We start from the raw sequence: 7294 nt of genomic DNA on the forward strand, positions 1-7294 counted from the left end.
CTGCGCTGCAAATGTGTGCATTATGAAAAAGTGGATGCCTGCCATTATGGGGTGAAAACCAACATAAATACTGGGATACACCACTGCAGCAGTGTTTGAACAAAAAAAAAAAAAAGTAACGGATGTCTTTCTTTTTTCCATGGTTCGCTTTGTGCCAAGGTATGCGGCAATTGAAGTCTATGCTTACACCAGTGCTTTCCCTAATGAAAAATAGAAGTGGTTTCATTCCAGCAGTGTTTCTCTCACCACCCCTTTGCTGATTTGACTTCACGATCAGTTTGGGGGGATTCAGGGGTAGCAGAGCGAGAGGAGAGATTAAAAGCAAAGCATTACCATACCATCCATTATTTTCATCTGGATAGAACACCCTCAGCCCCTTCTCATCACAAATACATATCTGAACAAGAAGTGTGTGTGGGGGGGAGGCTTTGCTACTCAGAAAGTGCAGATATCTAGCCAAGACCATATGCGAGATATCTGAAGAAAAATAGCCTTCCGCACGACTTTGTTCCAGCATTAAATGAGCTTTGCTTTGCTTTGCTTTGCTTTGCTTTACTTTACTTTGGCCCAGGCTACTGCTATCCATTAAGTAAAAAAAAATATATAGGCCAGCAAAAGGCTGTGGTTTTCGAAAAAGCAACAAAGTCAATAAGTAGTCCTGCTCACGGACAAGTAGCCAGACAAACAGACCATGGCAGATTCATAACATCTCCCCCTTGGAGGAGGTAATGAGTTGACACAAACACATCCAGTGTGCTGGAGCATGCTCTGTGGTGCTGAAGCTGTGAGAAATGTGTAAAAAAGGAACTGAACTGAAAACTGAACTAGGGGGAACAGGGGAATAAACAATACATACTTATAAATAAATGAATACACATGATCGAACAAACACACGTGGATACACAGACACACACACACACACACACACACACACACACACACACACACACACACACAGACACAGACACAGACACACACACACACACACACACACACACACACACACACACACACACACACACACAAACACACACACACACACACACACACACACACACACACACACAAATGTTCGTCTTTCCCTTCATCCCTGTGGTGAAATGTAACAAATGCATGTAAACATTCAAAATGTTCTCTCAATAACTAAATGACTTTCAGCGGTTCAATCAAATGAGGTGAAACACAATTTTGGTACAAGTTGTGGATGCATAGAGATGGTGAAGCACAACACGTCCGCAGACCAAAGAAAGCGAGATAGAGGTAGAGACAGAGATGTAGAGAGAGAGAGAGAGAGAGAGAGAGAGAGAGAGAGAAAACACATTGCTCAGTCTGATTTAAGAGCCACACACAGAGGGAAAAAATCAAGCATAACACTCATGAATATAGTGTGTGTGTGTGTGTGTGTGTGTGTGTGTGTGTGTGTGTGTGTGTGTGTGTGTGTGTGTGTGTGTGTGTGTGTGTGTGTGTGTGTGTGTGTGTGTGTGTGTGTGTGTGTGTGTGTGTGTGTGTGTGTGTGTGTGTGTGTGTGTGTGTGTGCGTATGCATGTGAGGTGGGGGTTGGTTCTTGGCAGAATTGGTTCAAATGTGCCACAACTGGCTTTGTGTGGGAAGAACCACACATGGTGATGTGTACGCACATGAATCTTTCAAGAGCGTTGGCTCACCACAGGAGCGCCGAGCACCGCGAATCGTTGTCGGCGCTTTGGCGTTGGGATTTGTCTTGGGTGCCGGTGGGCGCGATTAGATAAGGGTTAAAGCGAACAAAATGGGGGGTTTGATGCGACAAGCGCGTTGGCTTAGCAAGCGCAGTACGCAGGCTACGCTCTGTAGAACATCTAAAATAACATACCGGTAGTACTCCCTATCCACGATGCAAAACGCATTCACGGCGGGCTCAGCGGCATCGGTGCATTTCACTGAATATTACAGTCAGAGAGAGGAAGTGCAATGATAACTAGGAATTGCAATTGCAAGGGTCAGAGTGAACAGATGTGCACACATGCAGAGACATAGAGAAGACACATAACACACGGGCAAAGCACACAAACAGTAGATAGTACATACTAGCCCATACCAATACACACACACACACACACACACACACACACACACACACACACACACACACACACACACACGCAGACGCGTACGCACATGCACACAAATACACACACACTCACACTCACACTCACACGCACACGCACACGCACATGCACACACGCACACGAACACGCACACGCACATGCACACACACAAACACACACACTCACACACACTTGCATCAGCCATTGTTGACGGCTTGTTGAGCACCTTGCCATAATCAGGCTCCATGCTCTGGAAGGCTACGATTACTGCTGACCCTAAACTGACCCACGCAGAGTGTCATAACAGGCCACAGCATGCGTACGGTGTGTGAGTGCCTCCACTAGAGTGGAAGTGTGTGTGTGTGTGTGTGTGTGTGTGTGTGTGTGTGTGTATGTGTGTGTGTGTGTGTGTGTGTGTGTGTGTGTGTGTGTGTGTGTGTGTGTGTATGTGTGTGTGTGTGTGTGTGTGTGTGTGTGTGTGCGTGTGTGTGTGTGGAGGGGACTAATATGACTGTGTATGCAGGGGATGCAGTACAACAGATATAAAGTGGACCAGAATTTATGAGTGGGGGTCATTGTGTGGGCAAACCCATTGTGTATTCATGCGTGTGTGTGTGTGTGTGTGTGTGTGTGTGTGTGTGTGTGTGTGTGTGTGTGTGTGTGTGTGTGTGTGTGTGTGTGTGTGTGTGTGTGTGTGTGTGTGTGTGTGCGTGTGCGTGCGCGTGCGTGTGCGCGTGCGCGTGCGTGTGTGTGTGCGTGTGCGTGCGCGTGCGTGTCCATTATCTCAGTGAGTGTGTGTGTTTTCAGCGCAGAAGCGATGAGGTCTCTTCGGGGTGACACATTGGCAAACAAATGAGTGGTGTGGTCCCCAGGCACCACGCTGTAGCTGTGGCCGTGGCAGTGGCTGTCGAGTGGAGGGTCTGGGTGACTGGAGACTGGAGACAGGAGGTTTGGCCTTCCCCTTCCCCTTCCCCTTCCCTTCCCCTTCTCTTTACCTTCCCCTTCCCCTCCGTTTCCCCTTCCCCTTCCCCTCCCCTCCCCTTCCCTTCCCTTCCCTTCCCTTCCCTTCCCTCAGGGCCGGTTATAAGCATAGGCCGGCTAGACGGTCGCCTAGAGCGCATGTGAAGAAGGGGCGCCGAATCGGCGCTCTCCGATGCGTAATTTTGCGATATGGAGGTTTTTTTTATGAAGTCGCAATCAACAAAGCGTGGCGAAAGCGCTCCTCAAGGCAAAGCGCCCCTCAGCCAATAGTAATATCGCTTTCAACTGTCTCTGGGAAGTCTGTGAACCAATAAACAGACAGTCCTGAGAAAGGGGGCGGGACGAGTGACAGCGTGCGATCTATTTTGACTTTGGAGACTCATTCGAGAGACAGAGGGCAAGCGCGAACAGCAAAGCTGCTCTGCTGGGTGGAGAATTGTTATGTTCTCATTAAACCAGTAATTGCATGATGCAGGAGTTGCAGAGGGTGTTTTGGAAGTATGTGGTTTAATCAGAAACCGTTTGTGGTGAAGTGAAAGTGAGAAGTGAAAGCCAACTGGGAAACTCCAACTCCCATTGTCATTGTGACACAGCACTCCACAGCACACAAGTGAACACTGCACACAACGAAATTGCATTTATGCCTCACCCGTGCAAGGGGGCAGCCCTCAGTGGCGCCCCATGGGGAGCAGTGCGGTGGGACGGTACCATGCTCAGGGTACCTCAGTCATGGAGGAGGATGGGGGAGAGCACTGGTTGATTACTCCCCCCACCAACCTGGCGGGTCGGGAGTCGAACCGGCAACCTCTGGGATGCAAGTCTGACGCCCTAACCGCTCACCCATGACTGGTAATGTAAAGCCTAATAGTTATGAGGCTACTGTTTGGAATTAGAGGGAAAAAGAGCTTTGCTTATGATCTGAGAAATCGCTAGTTAGCATGCTAACATTAGCCAAGTATGCCAAGCAATGAAATCCAGTAAAGTAGCTGTTAGTAGCCTACTCACTAACACCCACCTGACATCATAATACTTGCTTAGGTTGACCAGCAGTGTAAAATAAGACTGGTGCCATGTTTAAAACAAGTTTAGCTGCCATATCTCCTTCCATCCACTTGAATGAATTACCTGCTTGTTGTAAGCTTAAAAAAAACATTGTTTCCAGACCAGAATGACATATAGGCCTACATTAATCATGTAAGAGAACCATGCACAGCATGTTTTCATGCTGAGTGATGTAGTATTGCAGACAAGTGAGGCTATTTACTATATTTTGTATATAATGAAATTCAAAAGCGTGACAGCTTTTCTCCCTTTCTCTCACCCTGTCCCTCCGGTTCAAACACATAGATAGCCCCCTTCTCATTCTCCTACTCACAAATGCACCACTATTTCCAGTAGGCTACAGAAATTAAATTGGTTTGGAATCATAGACAGCACAAATGTGTAGCTTATTAAAATTGTTATGCTGCCATGCTTTGTGATGCTGTAGGTAGTGTAGATAGGCTATCAATGCAGACCTCCTTGGTAGGCCTATTGTCTACACATGCATTTGACATGCAAATGTACTGTACCACTCTCCTGGCATTTCAATTCCATTTTACAATTCAAACACATTGATAACCTCCCTCTCATCTGGGGTTGGGGGCACCACCACCATTACATCCAAGACACCACACAGTGAAGGTACTTTCATGCGACTCAATCTGATGTGTTGGTCGGCTGTCCAAAATCCATTTGATGCAAAACAGTTATTGTTCTTGATGCTATTTAGTTAAGCTTACTACCGGTATTGNACTTCTGTAAGGTATAAAAAAAAGGGAGGGGGGGGCGCCAGAACTCAAACTCGCCTAGGGCGCCAAATAAGCCAGAACCGGCCCTGCCTTCCCTTCCCTTCCCTTCCCTGCCCTTCCCTTCCCTTCCCTTCCCTTCCCCTTCCCCTTCCCCTTCCAATGCCTCACACCCTTCTGATAAATGAGGCCCAGTCACTCTGATGGGCCCCCCAGGACCTTGCCGCTCACGACACACAGAATGACAATGAAAGAGATGGAGATGGGAAGAGAGAAAGAGAGAGAGAGAGAGAGAGGGAGAGAGAGAGAGAGAGAGAGAGAGAGAGAGAGAGAGAGAGAGAGAGAGAGAGAGAGAGAGAGAGAGAGAGAGGAGGGGGGGCACATGCTCGCCACACTATCTCTCATACACACTCTCACACACTGGAAATATTCTCTCTCTCTCTCTCTCTCTCTCTCTCTCTCTCTCTCTCTCTCTCTCTCTCTCTCTCTCTCTCTCTCTCTCTCTCTCACTCTCACACACACACACACACACACACACACACACACACACACACACACACATACACACACACACACACACACACACACACACACACATGCACGCACGCACGCACACACACTCTCTCAAACGCACCCACGCACACAAAGACGCAGTATACAAACACTCAGACATACAGTACAGGCAGAGGCGTATAGACACCAAACCTCACACACACACAAACGCATACAGTAATTGGTGCATCAATCTGCATTCACCACATCACTTTACTTCAGGTGGCATTCCTGTCAATTTTGGATACTTAACGCACATTGCATGCATTGTCAGTGGCGTGTGTGTTGCACTACAAAAGGAATACGTCGCTTGCATCACTTAGGTTCATTTTTCGCTTGTCTATGTATGGGGCCATTCACAGGCACACTGACATACTCACTCACTCAGTCGTGCAGATCCAGGCAGATACACAATGATCCTGCAGGCAGGTAAAACACACATGCACACACGCAGACACAAGTCCATAGCGACAAGTTCAAATATTCACAGGCAAACATGGACACATAGTGACGCACTCGGTGACGCACTTAGTGAAACACACGCGCAGAAACACACACCTGCACACACGCCCCTACGCTTGCACGCCCGCACACCCACAAACCCGCACACACACGTTAGTAACACGCACACACAAGCACATGCGGTGGCATACCATGTTGTATTCTTGCATCATGTCCCCAACATGATTTATTCCCGTAATTAACTGGAAGCATGTCAGACGTACAGACGTGTTATCGACCTCCAACTGGAGAGGGGAGCGAGAGGGGGTGCAAGAGGGCCTGGCAGAGAAGATAGGTATCGGCCCAGATCAATCTCCTTACACATTTACTTTTACGATCAATGTCCAAAGAGCTCTATCAGTCAGGCGAGGCTCTCTCCATCTCTCTGCCCCTCTTTCTCTCATTCTCTCCCTCTCTCTCTCTCTCTCTCTCTCTCTCTCTCTCTCTCTCTCTCTCTCTCTCTCTCTCTCTCTCTCTCTCTCTCTCTCTCTCTCATCTTTCGTATTCCCCTTTCCCTCTCTCTGACTCTGTCCCTCCCTCTCCATCTCTCTTCCTGCCCCCTTCTTCCTTCTCATCTATTTCTCTCTCCCCTCTCTCCCCTCTTCCTGCATCTCATCTCCCTTATCCCCCCTTTTCCTTCTCTCTCTTGGCTGTCTTCTCTGTACCCACCCTTTTTGCCCTCTGTCTCCACCACTCATCTCATCTCTCCCGCTGTCTTTCATCTCTCTCTCTCTCTCTCTCTCTCTCTCTCTCTCTCTCTCTCTCTCTCTCTCTCTCTCTCTCTCTCTCTCTCTCTCTCTCTCTCTCTCTCTCTCTCTCTCTCTCTCTCTCTCTCTCTCTCTCATTCCCTCCCTTGCCCTCTTTCCTCTAACTCTCTCATCTCTCTCTCTGTCTCTCTGTCTCTGTCTCTGTCTCTGTCTCTGTCTCTCTCTCTCTCTCTCTCTCTCTTTCTCTCTCTCTCTCTCTCTCTCTCTCTCTCTCTCTCTCTCTCTCTCTCTCATTCCCTCCCTTGCCCTCTTTCCTCTAACTCTCACATCTCTCTCCGCCCCCTCTCTCACTCTATTTCCGTTCTATCTCTCGCTTGGCTCCGTCTCTTCTCTCCCTCTTCCCTCTCATAGCTCTCCATCTTGTTCTCCTCAACCCCTGTCGGCCTGCGTTTCGTTGGGCTACTTCTAGTCTGGCAGCCTTACAAGTCACCAAATGAGCCATGATAAGACCGGATCAGTACACTACTTGCTCAGAAATAATGTAAAAAGTTATTTTAACGACTATTATAAATCTACACTTAATAATCTTTAAAATTGGAGGTGGTCATTTCATTTACGAATCAAATTGGCTTTGGGGAACATGAACTTGAAATCTTATGATGTGTTTGGACATTAATGAAAT

Source organism: Engraulis encrasicolus, chromosome 4 (genome assembly GCF_034702125.1).
Source record: "Engraulis encrasicolus isolate BLACKSEA-1 chromosome 4, IST_EnEncr_1.0, whole genome shotgun sequence".
In the NCBI taxonomy this organism is placed as follows: Eukaryota; Metazoa; Chordata; class Actinopteri; order Clupeiformes; family Engraulidae; genus Engraulis; species Engraulis encrasicolus.